Source organism: Puma concolor, chromosome E2 (genome assembly GCF_028749965.1).
Source record: "Puma concolor isolate L17-30 chromosome E2, mPumCon1.1.hap2, whole genome shotgun sequence".
NCBI classification, from domain to species: domain Eukaryota; kingdom Metazoa; phylum Chordata; class Mammalia; order Carnivora; family Felidae; genus Puma; species Puma concolor.
The window spans coordinates 14,492,045-14,514,005 of NC_141681.1; the positions used below are offsets into that span (position 1 = coordinate 14,492,045).

At 41.8% G+C, this 21,961-nt stretch overlaps 1 protein-coding gene across 3 annotated transcripts in view; it reads right to left on the reverse strand.

The window, feature by feature from the left end:
* HYDIN (HYDIN axonemal central pair apparatus protein) overlaps positions 1-21,961 on the reverse strand; it is a 442,685-nt gene that overhangs the window by 392,012 nt on the left and 28,712 nt on the right. The window lies entirely within an intron of this gene.

The window sequence follows — 21,961 nt, forward strand, 5'->3', positions numbered from 1 at the left end:
ATTGTGCATTTAACAGGAGACTTGGAAAGAAAAAGCACAAGACCCGGGAAACCCAGGTTGGAGATTCAGTTCTCCCATGTACCACTTTTTGCCCCGAGGCTGTAGCTATTTCACCTCTCTGAACATGTTTCTGCAGCTTCTAAAAGATGCAATTCAGTCATTCAAAAAATATTATTTATGAGGCTACTCTGTGCTCAGCAGTGTTCTATACTGTAAAACAGTGTTCTCAACCTTTTTTCTTTCATTATTGCTCCCCTAAGGAGACTTTTTAGACTCTTTTGTTCTAATTATGGCTCCCAAATTTTAAAATCCTGTATACAAGGTATAGCAGTCTATGCACTGTATATAAATCTGTGTTCTATACATTAAAAGGTGAGATTATTTTGCCCCCTCTAGAACCAGTTTTTGCCCCTTGGGATATCACCCCTATTGAGAATACACACCCTATGGAAACAGAGAAGAAAACATTTCTGCTTTCACAAAGCCTATGATCTAGCATGAAAATTTGGACAAAAAATAAGTAAAATAGCAGACGTGCAAAGTGCTATGAAATAATAAAATAGGATGCTATGATGGAGAATGTCTGAGGGGATGAGCCAGAGGCCCCTCTGAAAAGGTGACCCCCGTGGTGAGATGTGAATGACAAGCAGGGGCAACCAGCATCTAAAGGGAGGAGCTGCTAACATGATATTCTCACCAGCCTGGTGAGAGGCCAGAGAAGGGTGGAGCATGGTGAACTCAGTGACACTGCCATTAGAGAGAGGGTCATTTTGAAGACTGACTCATACAGTATAGAAAAACACATGGGGCGCCTGGGTGGCTCAGTCGGTTGGGCGTCCGACTTCGGCTCAGGTCATGATCTCACGGTCCATGAGTTTGAGCCCCGCGTCGGGCTCTGGGCTGACAGCTCAGAGCCAGGAGCCTGTTTCAGATTCTGTGTCTCCCTCTCTTTCTGACCTTCCCCCATTCATGCTCTGTCTCTCTCTGTCTCAAAAATGAGTAAACGTTAAAAAAATTTAATAAAAAAAGAAAAACACTTTGTAAATAGTAGATTTTTTTTTTAAGGTTTATTTATTTTTTCAGAGAGAGATAGAGCATATGTGAGTGGGGGGGGGGGTGGGCAGAGAGAGAGGGGGACAGAGGATGCAAAGTGGGCTCTGCACTGACATCAACAAGCCCGACGGGGGCTCGAACTCACAAACTGCGAGGTCATGACCTGATCTGAAGTCAGATGCTTAACTGACCGAGCCACCCAGGAGCCCTGTAAATAGTAGATTATGAGGGGCGCCTGGGTGGCGCAGTCGGTTAAGCGTCCGACTTCAGCCAGGTCACGATCTCGCGGTCCGTGAGTTCGAGCCCCGCGTCGGGCTCTGGGCTGATGGCTCAGAGCCTGGAGCCTGTTTCCGATTCTGTGTCTCCCTCTCTCTCTGCCCCTCCCCTGTTCATGCTCTGTCTCTCTCTGTCCCAAAAATAAATAAACGTTGGAAAAAAAAATTAAAAAAAAATAGTAGATTGTGAAATGAATGGGAGGGATTATTATTTGCAAAATGCTGCTTTGAGACACTGCAGGCAGAAAATGACTAAGCTCTGAACCCTCTTGTCAAAAAAAGTTGGTTTTGAAAAACAGCTGAAGAGTCTGGATTCTGGAAAAAAGCTTAAACAACCAAAGATATCAGATAGCTAGATATCTAGACAGACCTAGAAGAGAGAAACATTAGAAGAAATGATACCTAACATTTCTGAAGTTCTTACACTGTGCTTCTGTACAGAGTGCTCTACACACACGAATCCTCACAACCCCATAGGGTTATTCCCTTCCTTTCACAAAAGAGGAACTGAGGCTCAGAAAGCACAAGTGACTTGCTCAAAAATCCCACAGGCAGTCAGTGGCAGTAATTAGGTCTGTCTGACCTGAGTCTGGGCCTTAATCAAGATGATGTCACCTGTGTCCTCATCTAGTCCTGTGCACACTCCATCTTCTCGGCCTGACCCTTTCCTATGAGTGATTTCTATTTATTCAATTTGAGGAACTGGATCTCTCTTGCTAGAACATCAGGCTCAGCTCAACAATTAAAAGACTAATTATAAAAGGCCTAGGAATAAAAACTGTCAGCACCATGTTTAATTACCCACTGTCTTGCTTGTAGGGGGGAAATATATCTTGCTTCATGTCCTGATGATTAGTCAATACAGACTATGTCTGGGTCGGAAGAGAATTTAAAAGCAGACTTTATTCTGTTTTGGACTTCCTAAAAATGCAAATCCAAGAACTGCCAACAGGATTGCACTGCCAGTGATTAACTGTCAAGAGGAGACCCAGAAAGAAACACTTGTCATGAGGAGACACCAGACACTTGTTGTGTCTGGCAGCCATGAGTCATAATTTAAACAGTAGTGTAAGTGAGGACCCAGGATCAAGGATTGATTCATGATATGAAACTGTGATATGGAACCAAAAGCATGTGGTAGAGAAGACCTATAGTTTAAAAGGGAGGGACCCAGACCTCATCTGTGAAAAATTCTGCCAATCATCAGGCATACACAGTTTTAAGCAGAGGCTTTCATTCTTGTCAATACTCAGGCAAAATCAAACGAGTCTTCTGCTAGGAAAATACTTGATAAAGTAGTGTCTACAATTACAGATGCACTACACTTTTCCCCCCTTTTTGATGAAATCTCACAGAATAGGAGCACCTGGATGGTTCAGTTGGTTAAGTGTCCGACTTGAGCTCAGGTCATGATCTCACGGTCCATGAGTTCGAGCTCCGCATTGGGCTCTGTACTGACAAGCTCAGAGCCTGGAGCCTGCTTCAAATTATGTGTCTCCCTCTCTCTCTTCCCCTTCCCTGCTCGTGCCCTCTCTCTCTCTCAAAAATAAATAAATATTCAGTCATGGAGAATATGGCAGTGTAGGAGGACGCTGGGCTCACCTCGTGCTACTGATCACTTAGGTTCCACCCGTATCTGCCAAATAACCCAGAAGACTATCAGAAGACTAGCAGAACATACTCTCCGGAGCCAAGCGTAGACGAGAGGCCCAGGGAAGAGGGTAGGAAGGGGGAAGAGGCGGTGCGCACTACATGGACTGGCAGGAGGGAGCCCGGGCAGTGGAGGGGCAGCCACCTGGCAAGGAATAGCCCCCCGAGTCTGGCTTACAAAAGTGGAGGGGCCTGACTGCATGAGTTCTGACAGCCAGCGTGACTTAACATCTGGAATGTAAAAAGTCAACAGCTCTGCTCAGAGAGGGGGAGGACGAGAGGACACCTGGAGGGAGAGATGTTGAGCCCTGGAAGACAGAGCTCAGCTCGGTGGGGAACAAAGGCGCTGGCCAGCACCATCTCCCTCTCCCATCCCCCAGCCAAAATCCCAAAGGGAACCAGTTCCCGGGACCGAACTTGCTTGCGCCGTTCAAACACCCAATGCTGTGCTTCTGTGGATCCATCCCTCCAATGGGTCTGCCTCCCTCTTGGTGCCACAGGCCCCTCCCGAAGCAGACCACCGAAGGCAAAGTAAGCTGAGTCTGCCCTTCCTGCCCTGTGCACCTTGAGGATCCACCCCAGCTAATATGCCAATCCCATCGAAGCAGCACCACAAGCCTGGCAGTGTGCAAGTAGCCCAGACAGGAGCCACAACACTCCACAGTGAGTCCTGCCCCTGGGAGAGGGGAAGATAAGGTAGACACCAGTCTGACTGTGGCCCCAGCAGTGGGCTGGGGACAGACATCTGGTCAGACTGTGGCCACGCCCACCAACACAAGTTACTCCAGACAGCACAGGGGAAGGGCCCTGCAGTTCCACACCACCCCAGGGACTACCCAAAATGACGAAACAGAAGAACTCTCCTCAAAAGAAACTCCAGGAAGTAGCGAAAGCTAACGAATTGATCAAAAATGATTTAAGCAATATAACGCAACAAGAATTTAGACTAATAGTCATAAAGTTAATCACTGGGCTTGAAAAAAGTATAGAGGACAGCATAGAATCTATTGCCACAGCTCAGAATGGAGAGGCAGAGGAGAGACTAGGTGAATTAGAAGATAAAATTATGGAAAAAGAGGAAGCTGAGAAAAAGAGAGACAAAAAATCCAGGAGTATGAGGGGAAAATAGGGAGAACTAAGGGATGCAATCAAACGGAACATCCATATAATAGGAATTGCAGAAGAGGAAGAGAGAGAGAAAGGGTTGAAGGTGTACTTGAACAAATCATAACTGAGACTTCCCTGATCTGGGAAGGAAAAAGGCATTGAAATTCAAGAGGCACAGAGAACTCCCTTCAGACGTAACTTGAATCGATCTTCTGCACGACATATCCTTGTGACACTGGCAAAATACAAGGATAAAGAGAAAATTCTGAAAGCAGCTAGGGATAAACACACTGTAACATATAAAAGGAGACCGATAAGACTAGTGGCAGACCTATCTTCTGAAACATGGCAGGCCAGAAAGGAATGGCAGGAAATCTTCAATGTGATGAACAGAAAAAATATGCAGTCGAGAATCCTTTACCAGCAAGTCTGTCATTCAGAATACAGGGAGACATAAAGGTCTTCTCAAACAAACAAAAACTGAAGGAATTCATCACCACTAAACCAGCCCTACAAGAGATCCTAAGGGGGATTCTGTGAGTGAAATGTTACAAGGACCACAAAGTACCAGAGACATCACTACAAGCATGAAACCTACAGACATCACAATGACTCTAAACCCATATCTTTCCATAATAACACTGAATGCAAATGGACTAAATGCTCCAACCAAAAGACATAGGGTATCAGAAAGGATAAAAAAACGAGACCCATCTATCTGCTGCCTACAAGAGACTCATTTTAGACCTGAGGACACCTTCAGATTCAAAATGAGGGGGTGGAGAACTATCTATCATGCTACTGGAAGTCAAAAGAAAGCTAGAGTAGCCATACTTATATCAGACAAACTAGACTTTAAATTAAAGGCTGTAACAAGAGATCAAGAAGGGCATTATATAATCATTACAGGATCTATCCCTCAGGAAGAGCTAACAATTATAAATGTCTACGCACCGAATATGGGAGCCCCCAAATATATAAAAAAATCACAAACATAAGCAACCTTATTGATAAGAATGTGGTCATTGCAGGGGACTTTAATACTGCACTTACAACAATGGATAGATCATCTAGACACACCGTCAATAAAGAAACAAGGGCCTGAATGATACATTGGATCAGATGGACTTGACAGATATATTTAGAACTCTGCATCCCAAAGCAACAGAATATACTTTCTTCTCGAGTGCACATGGAACATTCTCCAAGATAGATCACATACTGAGTCACAAAACAGCCCTTCATAAGTATACAAGAATTGAGATCATACCATGCATACTTTCAGACCACAATGCTATGAAGCTTGAAATCAACCACAGGAAAAAGTCTGGAAAACCTCCAAAAGCATGGAGGTTAAAGAACACCCTACTAAAGAATGGATGGGTCAACCAGGCAATTAGAGAAGAAATTTAAAAATTTATGGAAACAAATGAAAATGAAAATACAACAATCCAAATGCCTTGGGATACAGCGAAGGCAGTCCTGAGAAGAAAATACATTGCAATCCAGGCCTATCTAAAGAAACAAGAAAAATTCCAAATACAAACTCTAACAGCACACCTAAAGGAAATAGAAGCAGAACAGCAAAGACACCCCAAACCCAGCAGAAGAAGAGAAATAATAAAGATCAGAGCAGAAATACACAATATATAATCTAAAAAAAACTGTAGAGCAGATCAATGAAACCAAGAGTTGTTTTTTTGAAAAAATAAACAAAATTGATAAATCTCTAGGCAGCTTTCTCAAAAAGAAAAGGGAGATGACCCAAATAGATAAAATCATGAATGAAAATGGAATTATTACAACCAATCCCTCAGAAATACAAGCAATTATCAGGGAATACTATGAAACATTATATGCCAACAAACTAGACAACCTGGAAGAAATGGACAAATTCCTAAGCACCCACACACTTCCAAAACTCAATCAGGAGGAAATAGAAAGCTTGAACAGACCCATACCAGTGAAGAAATTGAACCAGTTATCAAAAATCTCCCAACAAATAAGAGTCCAGGACCAGATGGCTTCCCTGGGGAATTTTACCAGCCATTTAAAGCAGAGATAATACCTATCCTTCTCAAGCTGTTCCAAAAAATAGGAAGGGAAGGAAAACTTCCAGACTCATTCCAAGAACCAGCATTACGTTGACTCCTAAACCAGACAGAGACCCAGTAAAAAAAGAGAACTACAGGCCAATATCCCTGATGAATATGGATGCAAAAATTCTCAATAAGATACTAGCAAATCGAATTCAACAGCATATAAAAAGAATTATTCACCATGATCAAGTGGGATTCATTCCTGGGATGCAGGGCTGGTTCAACATTCACAAATCAATCAATGTGATACATCACATTAATAAAAGAAAAGAAAAGAACCATATGATCCTGTCAATAGATGCAGAAAAACCATTTGACAGAATTCAGCATCCTCTGTTAATAAAAAGTCAGGATAGAAGGAACATACTTAAACATCATAAAAGCCATTTATGAAAAGCCCACAGCTAACATTATCCTAAATGGGGAAAAACTGAGAGCTTTTTCCCTGAGATCAGGAACACAACAGGGATGTCCACTCTCACCGCTGCTGTTTAACATAGTGTTGGAAGTGCTAGCATCAGCACTCAGACAACAAAAGGAAATCAAAGGCATCAAAATTGGCAAAGATGAAGTCAAGCTTTCACTTTTTGCAGATGACATGATATTATACGTGGAAAACCCGATAGACTCCACCAAAAGTCTGCTAGAACCAATACATGAATTCAGCAAAGTCACAGGATACAAAAGTAATGTACAGAAATCAGTTGCATTCTTATACACTAATAATGAAGCCACAGAAAGACAAATAAAGAAACTGATCCCATTCACAATTGCGCCAAGAAGCATAAAATACCTAGGAATTAACCTAACCAAACACGTAAAAGATCTGTATGGTGAAAACTATAGAAAGCTTAGGAAGGAAATTGAAGAAGATATAAAGAAATGGAAAAACATTCCATGCTCGTGGATTGGAAGAATAAATATTGTTAAAACGTCAATACTACCCAAAGCTATCTATACATTCAATGCAATCTCAATCAAAATTGCACCAGCATTCTTCTCGACGCTAGAACGAGCAGTCCTAAAATTTGTATGGAACCACAAAAGGCCCCGAATAGCCAAAGTAATCTTGAAGAAGACCAGAGCGGGAGGCATCACAATCCCAGACTTTAGCCTCTACTACAAAGCTGTAATCATCAAGACAGCATGGTATTGGCACAAAAACAGACACATAGACCAATGGAAGAGAATAGAAACACCAGAATTAGACCCACAAAAGTATGCCCAACTAATCTTTGACAAACTAGGAAAGAATATCCAATGGAAAAAAGACAGTCTCTTTAACAAATGGTGCTGGGAGAACTGGACAGCAACATGCAGAAGAATGAAACTGGACCCCTTTCTTACACCGTTCACAAAAACAAACTCAAAATGGATAAAGGACCTGAATGTGAGACAGGAAACCATCAAAACCCTAGAGGAGAAAGCAGGAAAAAACCTCTCTGACCTCAGCCGCAGCGATTTCTTACTTGACACATCCCCAAAGGCAAGGGAATTAAAAGCAAAAATGAACTCTTGGGACCTCATGAAGATAAAAAGCTGCTGCACTGCCAAGGAAACAATCAACAAAACTGAAAGGCAACCCATGGAATGGGAAAAGATATTTGCAAATGACATAGCGGACAAAGGGCTAGTATCCAAAATCTATAAGGAGCTCACCAAACTCCACACGCGAAAAACAAATAATCCAGTGAAGAAATGGGCAGAAAACATGAATAGAAAACACCTTCTATTCATCTAAAGAAGACATCTCTAAAGACATCCAGATGGCCAACAGGCACATGAAAAGATGCTCAACGTCGCTCCTCATCAGGGAAATACAAATCAAAACCACACTCAGATATCACCTCACGCCAGTCAGAGTGGCTAAAATGAACAAATGAGGAGAGTATAGACGCTGGCAAGGATGTGGATAAACGGGAACCCTCTTGCACTTTTGGTGGGAATGCAAACTGGTGCAGCCGCTCTGGAAAACAGTGTGGAGGTTCCTCAAAAAATTAAAAATAGATGTACCCTATGACCCAGCAATAGCACTGCCAGGAATTTACCCAAGGGATACAAGCGTGCTGATGCATAGGGCACTTGTACCCCAATGTTTATAGCACTTTCAACAATAGCCAAATTATGGAAAGAGCCTAAATGTCCATCAACTGATGAATAGATAGAGAAATTGTGGTTTATATAGACAATGGAATACTACGTGGCAATGAGAAAGAATGAAATATGGCCCTTTGTAGCAACATGGATGGAACTGGAGAGTGTTATGCTAAGTGAAATAAGCATACAGAGAAAGACAGATACCACATGTTTTCCCTCTTAGGTGGATCCTGAGAAACTTAACAGAAAACCATGGGGGAGGGGAAGGAAAAAAAAAAAAAGAGGGTGGAGCCAAAGCATAAGAGACTCTTAAAAACTGAGAATAACGTGAGTGTTGATGGGGGTGGGGGAGAGGGGAAGTGGGTGATGGGCATTGAGGTGGGCACCTGTTGGGATAAGTACCTGGTGTTATATGGAAACCAATTTGACAATAAATTTCATATTTAAATAAATAAATAAATAAATAAATAAATAAACATTAAAAAAAATAAAAAACAGAAAAAAGCAAATTTCACAAAATAGAATCCCTGTGTTTGTAGGGTCCACAGTGTAGCAGTACTAAAAAAAGTGATTATGTCTGGGTCTGAAGTAGCATACAATGATATATGTGAAACTATCAATAGTCAAAAACACCAAATTACATCAACCATCCGAGATAAAAGACTGAACCACCTATTTTCTCTAGAAAATGATACTACCAAACCATTGTTATATGAAGAGGCAATCAAAGGTTAGGCAGACAAAAGTATAAAAGAAAATCATAAAAATATGGCAAGCGGCTAATGAATAAAAATCTTATCTCTTTATTTTGTGATGTGTGTGGTGCTCATCAGTTTTTTTAAAGTTATAATGTGTTGGGGCGCCTGGGTGGCGCAGTCGGTTAAGCGTCCGACTTCAGCCAGGTCACGATCTCGCGGTCCGTGAGTTCGAGCCCCGCGTCGGGCTCTGGGCTGATGGCTCAGAGCCTGGAGCCTGTTTCCGATTCTGTGTCTCCCTCTCTCTCTGCCCCTCGCCCGTTCATGCTCTGTCTCTCTCTGTCCCAAAAATAAATAAACGTTGAAAAAAAAAATTTTTTTAAAAAAATAAAAAATAAAAAAGTTATAATGTGTTACAACTCATCCTAAAAAAAAAATTCACTTTTGTATCTAGTTTGTATTTGTACTAAAGAGCTTCCAAAAGTGTAGAAGCTTCAGATTCCACAAAAATTAGTACCTGGATGAAGCTTGCAATCAAGGGGAGATGAGGCACCTTAGACACACGAAAACCGATGTACATCACAAAATAAATAGCACTGTAATAGTCTATAAAAAGATTCAGTAATACAAGCAAGCGTGGTTAAGAAGGGAAAAACTGGCTGGGGCTGTCAGGAAAGCCTCAGAGGAGGTTGAACTTGAAGCGGCCCTTGAAGGACTACTGAAATTTTGACTCACTCATCAATGTGCTTTGATGGGTTCTTCAAATAGTATATTGAGTCCTTGCTCTTAGAGGAGATAGGCCAGTCACTGGTGGGGGTGGGGGGTAAGGGAGGCTGAAGCTTTATTATCATATTCAACAGCTATTCATGAGTGCTTCCTCCATGCCAGGCACTGGAGATGCCACTGTGAAAACACAAAGCCGTAGAGAGCAGAGGGATAGGAGGAGTGAGGTTTCCAGTTGGGGGGACTACAACACCCTGTAAACAGGGTGTTCATCAGGGCTAAGCCATGGTAAAGATGGAAATTTCCAAGATAAAACGTAAACTTAGGTGGTTGATAATAACAGACTGGCGAGTGACAAAGCTGGGCACTTGCATAAAAGAGAAAATGGAGGTGGGCTACTATTTTGACTTTGGAGGGAAGGAGGGGAGACAAATCTCACATTCTCTTTCTGGAAAAATGAAGAAAGATCTGTGAAATGCCTAGATGACCTAAAAGAGAAGAAGGAAATGTTTGAGTCCATATAAAAATTTTGCTCTGATGATTATATCTGTTACAGAAATGGAGAGGAATATATAAAAACTCATCAACTCATTCATTTAAACACCTAGTTCTCAGATATCTAGGTATTCAGGACTGTATCAGCTGTGTCAGATATGAGGGACAAAGAGAGGAAATTTTTCAGTTGTTTACTTTCTAGCTAGATTAAACATAGAAGGTAGTCTCTATAATAATGCCATGGGAAGGGACCAGAAAGAGGCAGGCATTGAGCTAGTGGTATTCTGTAAGCTGTCCAGGCTGAATGTTAGAAGGAAACAAGAGAGCAAATTTAAAAGCACCCCATTGCCCTTGTCTTCCCATCAGACCAACCCTGAGGCTTTGGACAGTCCTCAGGTCCCTGGCGTCATTAGAAAAGCAGATGGATGTATCAGACGGGTTAATGACAGCCAGGGATGACCCTGATATGATTTGGTCCTAGTTGCTGATCCTATAAAGATGGTTATGACTTTGAAACTTGAGAGCAATGCCTTTTGGTGGGGAATGAACTGCAAGGCAAAATCTAAAATTATGTTAGGATTTAAGAAAAATAACCCCCCCCATAGGAATAGAGGGGGAAAGGAGAAATAAAAATTAAAATAGGGTAGTAGAAGCATCATCGATTGTTTATTAAATCAAATATTCCCTGCCTGCATTAATAAAGGTAGTCACAGCATAGACAATACATCAAAAGTGGGTATTTTGAAATATTCTTAGCATCAGGGAGGAAAAATAGTGGAGGAACATGGCTGGTATATACATGGATGGGTAGTGAGTGAGTGAGTGAGTGTGTGTGTGTGTGTGTGTGTGTGTGTGTTTCTAAATCCACTTGGATATAGTGGAATTACATGATGTGGTTCTGTCCATGTGTTCTTCCTGTTTCTGACCAACTGTCTTGGTCTCTCGATGTCTGCACCCTGCCACGTAAACCCTTAATAAACAGTCTTTACTTCTGCTGCTGGCAACACAGCATTATCAGAAATCGTGCAAGGAATTGAATAATATGGAAGCATTCTCCACCATGGATAAATGGGATTCTCAGAGCGTAAAAACATCAGAGGTTTGGTTATAGTTGCTGCTTTCACCAGATGATCTGTGCATGTTTCCCATCCCAGAGTAACAGCTCTTGTGCCACTCTCAGAAAATAGTTTCATTATTTAGGAGCTTGGGAAATGAAAACAGTTTGCGAATCAGTTGTGACTACTTCTGTATAGTCTCTGCCTTTTCCCATAACACAGCTTTGATGAGCTAACAGTTCAATATTTATAAGCATGCAAAGAGAACATTAATCTTCTTGATTAATTAATTCAATGACTTATCCAAATTCTTGCCTGTGAGACTCCTGGACCCGTGGTTCCTGCTCTCTCCACTCTTAGCTCCTGGCCTCTGTTAGCCTTTCTCTTCGCTTAGTGCTGGGCATTAAAAATGATCCCTGGTCTAAACTGCTTATGCATTCCTCAGCAGACACCTAAGAGACTTTCACAAATTCCTCGTGCACTTTTAAATTTTAATAATGAAGACTGTGAACTTACACGAATAACTGGCAGATGGAATTTGAAAGCCAATTTCTTTTGCTCATTAAAATTTGGAACAGCCATATTATAAACTCAAGCACAATGGACTCATTTCACAACCTGTGACATAGACAACTGGCTATCCGATACAAGAAGGAATTTAATGTACATTTAAACACCATTCGTGGAGAGTGACAAAAGCTGAGTTACAGAAGTTTGAAGTCGTTGAGGTTTAGCCAGTGAATTTTAGAAAATGTTTGTGATAGAACTGCAAAACCCAGTGGAGCAGCTATACCTTGCTTGTGGGAAGCCGGAGCCAGAGGAGCCAGCTAAGCTGTGCCAGGACTCCTGACCCACAGAAACTGTGAGAGAATAGACAGATGTTGCAGTTCTAGCCACTGAAAAAGGAAACTGAGTAAAGGTCTTGTTGAGCGCACACACACACACACCCCGGGCCACTGTATTTCCTCCTTCCCTTCTTCTTCCCTCTCATCTTTTCTAACTTGATACAAACTATGCAGCAAGTGGGCCTGTCTATTCATACCAGACTTTAAGACAAGGGTAGCTCCTTCTCTCAGCAAAAGTCGTGGCCTGGACAGGTACATATCCCCCATGAAGTATGCACAGCATACACACATCGTTTCACTTACTCTAATGAAGGGGAAAATTAGTTTTAGAAAATATTTGTTTGTTTTTGAGATAAATTCCCCAGAACCATTCACTAGAAAGGAAATAATATTTACCAATGCATATGAGATTATTTGGAGCTAGCACTAGAAGAGCCTTGAATTCCACACCAACAAATTAAAACATTCTGCATGTGATGGGAAACCATTCGGAGATTTCTGAAGGTGGAGTTGATGTTAAACCAACAGTTAACCCTGAGTATTAGGAGGGATGCCATGGACAGGTAGGGCAGTGGAAACAGAGAGACCGGGTAGGGGGCTATGGTAACAGTTCACAGGAAAAATAACACAGAGTTAACCAGACGCAGCATGAATGAGAGAAGAGGAAAAATACAAAGCCATGGGGCACTAGCATCTTACTAATTGATGGCTAGTTCGATGGAAGATGGAGAAGAAAGAGCAGATGCAATTTGTAGCCTTCATGACTGTGTGGGTGATGATGCCACTAATCGAGATAGGGAATACAGAAGGGAACACAAATTTGAGGAGAGGGAAGAGTTATTATACACTGACACTTTTTAAAGTTTGCTTATACTCTTGACATGATGTGATGAAAATGACACCTTACCTGTAATCTTACTCCCCTAAAACTGTAACTCCAGTCTAATCATGAGGAAAATAGGAGACAAATTCCATTAGAGGGATATCTTGCAATATACATGACCAGTACTTGTCGAAACTGTCAAGGTGATCCAAAACAAGGAAAGTCTAAGAAACTGTCACAGCAGAAAGAAACCTAATTCAACACGATAAACTAAAGGTAATGTCTTATCCTGGATAGCATCCTGGAACAGAAAAAGACATTAGGTAAAAGCTAAGGAAATCTGAATAAATGATAAACTTTAGCTAACTGTTCTAAAAAGTAAAAGCCAATTTTGGGGGGAGGTGGGCCTGGGTGGTTCAATCAGTTAAGCATCTGACTCTTGATTTCGGCTCAGGTCATGATCTCACAGTTCCTGGGCTCAAGCCCTGCATCAGGCTCTGCGCTGACAGTGAGGAGCCTGCCTGGGATTCTCTCTCTCCCTCTCTCTGCCCCTTCCTCTGCTTGCATGTTCTCTCTCTCAAAATAAATAAATAAATAAATAAATAAATAAATAAATAAACAAACAAACAAACAAACAAACATTTAAAAATAACAAAAAATAAAAAAATAAAATCTAATTTTACTAAGCAGCAAAAAACTGCTTATAAAGCTTTTGATACCTGCTAATCCCTCCTGGGAGCTGGAGAGGGTGGGGCACAGGAAACAAAGAAGCTTTTGTTCCCCACCTACAAATACTCCGTTTCATATTAGACCACATCACTGATAAGTGTACCACCATCCCAACACCCACTCAAATGAGAAAGCTGAGGTGGAGGCAAGTACCTCACTACCTACACTTAAAAGATAGAGCTTCTTCAAAATGGATGAAAGACCTAAAGGTAAGACAGGAAGCCATCAAAATCCTGGAGGAGAAAGCAGGCAAGAACTTCTTTGACCTCAGCCGCAGCAACTTCTTACTCAACATGTCTCTGGAGGCAAGGGAAACGAAACCAAAAATGAATTATTGGGACCTCATCAAGACAAAAGCTTCTTCACAGTGAAAGAAACAATCAGCAAAACTGAAAGGCAACCAACGGAATGGGAGAAGATATTTTCAAACGACATATCAGATAAAAGGTTAGTAACCAAAATCTAGAAAGAACTTATCAAACTCAACACTCAAAAAACAAATAATCTAGTGAAGAAATGGGCAAAAAACATGAATAGACATTTTTCCAAGGAAGACATCCAGATGGCTAACAGACACATGAAAAAAATGCTCAACATCACTCATCATCAGGGAAACACAAATTAAAACCACAATAAGATACCACCTCACACCTGTCAGAATGGCTAACATTAACAAGTCAGGCAACAACAGATGTTGGCAAGGATGCGGAGAAAGATCTCTTATGCACTGCTGGTGGGAATGCAAACTGGTGCAGCCACTCTGGAAAACAGTATGGAGGTTCCTCAAAAAGTTAAAAATAGAACTACCCTATGACCCAGCAATTGCACTACTAGGTATTTATCCAAGGGGTACAGGTGTGCTGTTTCGAAGGGGCACATGCACCCCAATGTTTATAGCAAAGCTATCGACAACAGCCAAAGCATGGAGAAAGCCCAAATGTCTATCAACAGATGAATGGAAAAAGAAGATGTTAAATACACACACACACACACACACACACACACACACACACACACACAATAGAGTATTACTCAACAATCAAAAAGAATGAAAATTTTGCCATTTGCAACTACATGGATGAAACTAGAGGCTATTACGCTAAAAAAAATTAGTCAGAGAAAGACAAATATCATACGACTTCACTCATGTGGAATTTAACATACAAAACAGATGAACATAAGGGAAGGGAAGCAAAAATAATATAAAAACAGGGAGAGGGACAAAACATGAGACTCTTAAATACGGAGAACAAACTAAGGGTTGCTGGAGGGGTTGTGGGAAAGGGGATGAGCTAAATGGGCAAGGGGCATTAAGGAAGACACTTGTTGGGATAAGCAATGGGTGTTCTGCATAGGGGATGAATCACTGGAATCTACTCCCGAAAACATTATTGCACTGTATGCTAACTAACTTGGATGTAAATTAAAAAATAAATAAACAAAAAAATAGTTTCTGGTACTAATGTTCAAATGGCAAAAAGGAGCACATATGACAAAGCAATGTAACAACAGTAAAGTTGGTCTAAGGAAAGCTTTTTTTTTTTTTTTTGGTCAATGCTACATCGGAGTTGCAAAGAAACTATGATCATATACCTCAAATATCTGTGCTTTTGGATTTCATCCAACAAATGTACATTTAGCACCTAGACAAGCAAAGTACTGTTAGATGCCAGGGATATGATGAATGTGCCATAGTTCCTGCCCATAAGAAGCTCACAGTCTACTCTAGAGATAGGATCACAAATAATTACAGTACACTGTTAGAGCACAGATATTATATTAAAAAGAGAAAAAAATATATTTTGGGAGTGCTGAGGAGGAAACAATGAATTCTCTCTGGATAGGTGGTCAGGGAGGGCAACACCAGGGAGACAGCTTTGAACTGGGCCGTCAAGGATAAGCTGTCTCCTGTCATGCAAAGAGGGAGTATTCAGCATTTGCAATAACATGGTGACAGCCACGCTTGGGGATTAAACATGATATTCTAGGGGAAGCACTTGTATGCATGCCGTGGTGACATGGCATGCTTGGGGAAATGGCAGCTAGAGCTTTGGGTATGAACCTAGGTCAATCCAGGAGGAGACAGACTCAAGTTAGGGAGACCAGGTAGGAAGCCACTGTAATGACTGAGACTGGAGAGGATGATACTCTAGAAAATCAGGAGGAAATATTAAAAATTCCTCAACTCTCCTGTCTTCTCACGCCTCCAACACAGTCAAGCAAAAGAACCTTGAGTCCCCAAGGACTTTTGCTCTTGGCAATGCAGTAAGGCCTAGCATCTGTTTCTCGAGCAGCCAGTGGCTAGTTTGCCAGCGTCCGAGCGTCTTCTCATTGGAGGACCCTGGGGCACAGGCCCTCACCTGTTTCAGAGTCCACTGCGGGATTCCATGTGCACCTCCATCATCTGCTAAGTAAGTCTCCCTTCTCCCCAGTACAAGCCATCTCCACTCTGGCTGTTAGAAGGGGGCCATGCTCGCGGCCTGCTGGGCGCACTTTGGCAGAGCTGCAAACACTGCAGAGATTAGCGAAGATGTGGTCAAGGCAGTGGAGATGCAGGCTCCTTCTTCATTTGAAAGTGAGTGAAGACAAACTATGGCAGATACTTTTCCCAAAAGCCAGTTGACCTCACGGAATCCTCAGGGGTTTGGTCGCATATTCATTTTTTATTCATTGCTTTTGTCAATTGATACAGCTCAAAGAACTCAAGTTCCGCGACCAGGAGCAATAGTTCCTGCCGGACTACCGCCCTGTGGCTTCGCTGCCCTGGTTGGTGCTGAGGACAGACACGTGGTGGGTTGGTAAAGGGCATGGACTCCGTAGCACACAGATTTGGCTTTGAATCCTGGCTCCGTCACATACTATAATAAGATTTTAGTCAGTTACCTTACCTCTCCGTATCTGTTTCCCCTTTTGTAAAAATGGGCACAGCAGTACTCACTACAAAGGGCTGCTGTGAGGATTAAACATTATATTCTAGGGGGAGCACTTGTATACAGCCTGGAACACGGTCATCGCACTTGGCTGGTAGACACCTTTTGCAGGACCAGCCTGCACCAGGTCCACCCTGTGCCTCTGGGTATGTTACACCAAAGAAGCACACACACTAAGTGCCTGCTGCTGGTATGGCTGGAGGCTTGCGGCAGTGGTACACAATGATCAGAGGATGGAACTCAACTGCCAAGGTTTTGAATCCCAACTACTTCACTACCTAGTTCTGTGGGACCCAGCAATAACATATCCTCTCTGTGCTCACTTCCCTCATGTGCAAAACGAGAGTAATAATAAGTACCGCCTCATCAAGTTACAGTGAATAAATGAGATTCATCCAGTACTGCATGCAGTTGAGAGTTTCTTCATCCTCATTGCTATTCGGTAGTACAATGTGTGAATATTCTATGATTTACTGATCCATTCTACTCTTCTAAGTTTATTTACTTATTATGAGACAGACAGAGACAGCATGAGTGGGGGGTGGGAGGGGGGCAGAGAGAGAGAGAGAGAGAGAATCCCAAGTTCGATATGGGGCTCAAACTCACGAACCGTGAGATCATGATCGGAGCAGAAACCAAGAGTGGAGCTCCTAACCGACTGAGGGGATCCTTGGGACACTAACTTTGGAAAGTTCTGCCTAAACAGTTACAAGTTGGTTCCCCCAAGCTCGACTGAGTCAAGAGCCCTCACCACACGCCAGGTTCATCCCAGGCTGGTTGTTCCTTCTGCCCCTTCTCGTGGCTTCTGTATTCAGGCTTTTCTGATTTCATCCCTGCTTGATGCGCACACAGAGCTCAGTTCCTCCATGGGTTTCCACAAAACATTCACCTCGCACTATGTATTTAATGAATTAAGCAGCTCTCCCCAAAACTTAAGGGGTCCCCCTGAACAGCCTTAAACCATCTCTTTGCCTGCTTAGCGTCCCTCTTTCTTTCTCTTCCCTGCAGCTTCTATTGTGGCCAGCAGTTTCGTTTTCTTGTCTTTTCTAGACTATTTCTGTCTCTTAAGCTCCTTAGGGGTAGGGGTGCCACATTTTATTCCACAGGGGATATACCAAGAAATTTCTTGACAAAGGTGGGTCTCATCAAGAGAAAATCTCAACCTAGCTACACAGAGAATAAAATTGTATCTATTACATTACATAATAAATATTTTATACAAACATGGATGAAAATTTTTGACCTGGTTTGGGAAGTATTAAGCTGTCTGTCTTCTTTCTGTCTCTTTCCCAACATCTTATAAGATGCAGGTCGACCCCCTATTACACATTTTTTTGTTGTTGTTCTTTTCTCCTACAGTTTATCAAGAAGGGCTAAACTAACTGTCTTCTTGTTTTAGGGACATCATGGAATTTTCCTCAAAGGCACATGGCTTGATGCATTAACAAACCCCTCAAGAAACTGGCTTTGCAAGGGGAATTTTGTCTGCATCTTAAAAGTCAAGTGATGCATTTTTCCTAATGGGAAGCATTAAAGATTCAAGTCTGATTTGGACCAGACACCATAATAATGAGAAAGTCGTCAAAGCCATTTATCACGAAAGAGCTAGAGGGAGGTCAGGTCAGCTGGATGAGACTCTGGGTGACCTGGAGCCTCTCATTGAGGATCTTTTCTGTTCCTCTTGGAATGGGCACATCTGAGCAAAGGTGAGAACCTGTTTGGGGTGGAGGTCAGAAGTCGCACCTGGCTTTCAGTTCTTACTCAGCATGTCCAGACTCAGAGACAGTCAGGGAGTTTATTTATAGGGAAGTTAACAAGGAGAAGAGAGAGGTGTGGGGAAGAGCATACATAGGAGACAGAAGGTAGGCCAAGAGAGTATAAACTGTTTCAAAGCTTCTAGAAATCTGTCTGTGGTCCCACTTGAAAAGTTATTCTTTGGTTGCCAGAGAATAATAATAATGATATGGCTAACATTTATTGCATACTTTCTATATACCAGACACAGTATTTAATGTATACATGATAAGGTATTCAACTTTATTAGGTCACCAGAGAAATACAAATTCAAACTACAATGTGATAATGCTACAAGCCCATTAGAATGGCCAAAACGAAAACATCAAAAACACCAAGAGTTGGTGAGGATATGGAGCAACTGCTAGTAGGGATTTAACTTGGAACAACCACTTTGGGAAACTGGTTGGTGGTGCCTGCTCAAGCTGATATCCCCTGAGAAATTCTACTTGACCCAGAAATTGTATCCATAGTTTCACCAAAAGATGATGTATGAGAAATTTCAAAGCAGTACTACTTGTAAAATCCCCAAACTGGAAACAACTGAAATCTCCACCAAGAGTAGAATGGATATGGGCACCTGGGTGGCTCAGTTGGTCAGGAGCAAATAAAAATGCTTCCTGACAAATTAAATCCCCCTTCTGATCAATAATTTAAGTTTTTTACCACAGTTTACTTAAGAGCTTGCTTTCCTTTGTGCATTAAGGAAGATCCACAGCTTTGCCTCAGCTCCTGTTTAAGCCCTTGAAATCAGCTGCCTTTCCACTCGAAGATATTCATTTTGCACCTGTACTTTTGGGAGGGAGAGAAAAAGCAGCAGTGCAAGAGGCTCACTTCTGGGACAACACTTGTCCCCGTTTTCCTTCTCCTTACCGATGTGCATGCTAGAAGGAAGCACTGATCTCAGGAGGACTTGAGTGCTTGCAAAATCTGGGCCCACTGATCTCTCAGCTAAGATTAAATTGAATATCTTTTCAATAAATTTAACTCAGCCTTTCTATTTTTCTTAATCTTAAAAACCAGTAGAAACAAATATATTATGAACATGCTCTCGTCTCCAAACATTCACTCAGTCTATGGTCTCCTAAATTAGAGCGCAAATTCCAAGCATCAGATCAGAATCACCTTTCATGCTAGTAGGATTAGAATAACACAGTGTAGGGGTGCCTGGGTGGCTCAGTCAGTTGAGCGTCAGACTTCGGCTCAGGTCATGATCTCATGGTTTGTGAGATCGAGCCCTGCGTTGGGCTCTGTGCTGACCGCTCAGGGCCTGGAGCCTGCTTCGGATTCTGTGTCTCCCTCTTTCTCTGCTCCTCCTCCACTCACGCTCTGTCTCTCTCTCAACAATATATAAAGACTTAAAAAAAAATTTTTTTTTAATTAGAATAACGCAGTATAATCCAGGTTTGTTTAGAACAAGATGAGCCTGGATTTTAATTTGAAATCTGGTTGGAAAGTCACACAAAGGCCTTGGTAATAGCCCCTGCGAATGAGGGTGTGAAAGAAGAATCAAGGATCCGGGCCTGAGAAAGTAAAAGGGTGCAGTAGTTACAACTGAGACGGTGGAGGCTGCAGGGAGAGCAGGCTTTGGAAGAAATAGCCAGAGTTAGGAATAGGGTATGTTAAGGAGAGAGTTCTACAATGAAATAAAGTTTGGGAGTCACTGACACAGATGATATTTGAAACTGTGACCAAATGAGATTACTAAGGGAGTAATGGCAGGGAAAGAAACGTCTTGTATGTCCGTGGGTGTGCCACATTAACATGAAGTTGGCTGGCCATTAATCTCCCCACACTCCCTCTCCCCAACCTAGGCTCAGTCAATCCATCACAGTGGAAGTTTTGGTGCTACCCCATGAAAAGCTAAAGCTGTGTAGGACAAAGTGCAGGAATTTCAGGCTCCTAGATAAGAGGGACTTGGGCTCAGCTCAGTCACTTCCAAGTGTATTACCTTGGGCAAATCTCTTAATCTCAATGAACCCTCATTTTTCATCTGTGAATTGGAGATCATTACTTCCCTCTAGCATATCTGTGTTAAATAAGTAGAATAAAAATACTTTGTAAAATACTTTATCCTTTACAAATCATTATCATTCATCTCATTATAATCTCTGATAGTTGAGGGGAGAAAATGCTATGCTTCTCTTAGTGATTAGATATAAAATTTAGGAGAATACCTATCAATGTTTAAAATGCACATATCCTTTGATGAAGCAATTCCAATCATCCTACAAATACAGTTGCAGACGTATAAAGATAAATGTGTTAGGCACTGTTAAAAATGAGAAATCTGAAAAAATATGGATCAGTAAAGAAATCATGGTACATTCATACTTTGGAATGCCAGTTGTTAAATATAATGAGAAATTTTACGCATGTTGATATGAAAACATGCCCATGATACGTATGTAAAATAATAAATTGCAAATAATATATAGAGTATGATCCAATTTCTGTTTTAAATTTCTGTATGTTCATATTGCACATTTTGATATGCACATAGCATAAAGACTAGAACTACTGACAGTGGTCAGTGTGTGTGGCTGAGGGGTTCATGTCCCCCTGAGGAATATGACTGACGTTGGAGAGAATGGTATGCACTTGCTCCTTTTTACACCTTGAAATTCTTTGAAGTTTTACAACAAACAAAAGGTATTTTAAAGACATACCCCAAACTAATCCCTGTGCTCCAAGATTCTTAAGAAGGTGGGCGCCCTAGGAACACAGAGCACACACCCAAGTTCAGAAAGAAGGTCTCTACCAGGTTCCTGGTTATATTTCAATTTTATAAGCCACAGCTTTCTTTCCTCCAGTCCATGTGGTAACATGGAGACAGTTCACTCTTGAGGGGCCCCAAAGGAGGGCCATTTTGGGAAGGAAAAAGGAAATGCAAATGTATTCTGAAAACAGATGGTATCTGGAAGAGAAAGTGTGTTTGGCAGCAAGAAGGAAAATCACAGGAAGAGGAGAGAAAAGCAGTAAAAGAGAAACAGCCAAAGAAGGTGGTAATTAAGTGTGAAGCTGGTGACTTCCAAGGGACTTTTCAGTTTTGGCAAGAGTCAGGCCTCTGGACAATTCTGCTGAAGTGTGTAGACATTGTTTTACATTTCTTTTTTTTATTAAAATTATTCCATTAGAGCTATAGCTTGGAACCATGATATCCTGACACTGTTTGTTACCAAGATTCCAAGTATTTAAGTTCCTGAATAATTTACTTAATTTCATAGTTCCAGGTTAGCCCTCTCATTCATTTTGATATGTTTCCTGAAGTGGAAGATGAAGGGGAGAGTCACTGCTGATGGTGAGAAAGTTGTATACATGCCTCACCACCTCCTAATGCTTCTTCTCGGGGCTCTGGAGCCCTCCGTGGGTCACTGCCCGAGTAGGCAGGACAACGATGATGTTGCGAGATGCCTGTGACAATCAAGAGTCATGCCACTTCCCACTTCATTTATAGTATGAACCAAGATACAAGTGTCTGAAGTGTCCAATAACAAAGAGATTAACTGATGGATTATTTTTGCACTAAATCGCTTGCTGTTACAGCTGCTGAGGATGTCAAAGAGCACCTAGGAACTATGACCATTCCAG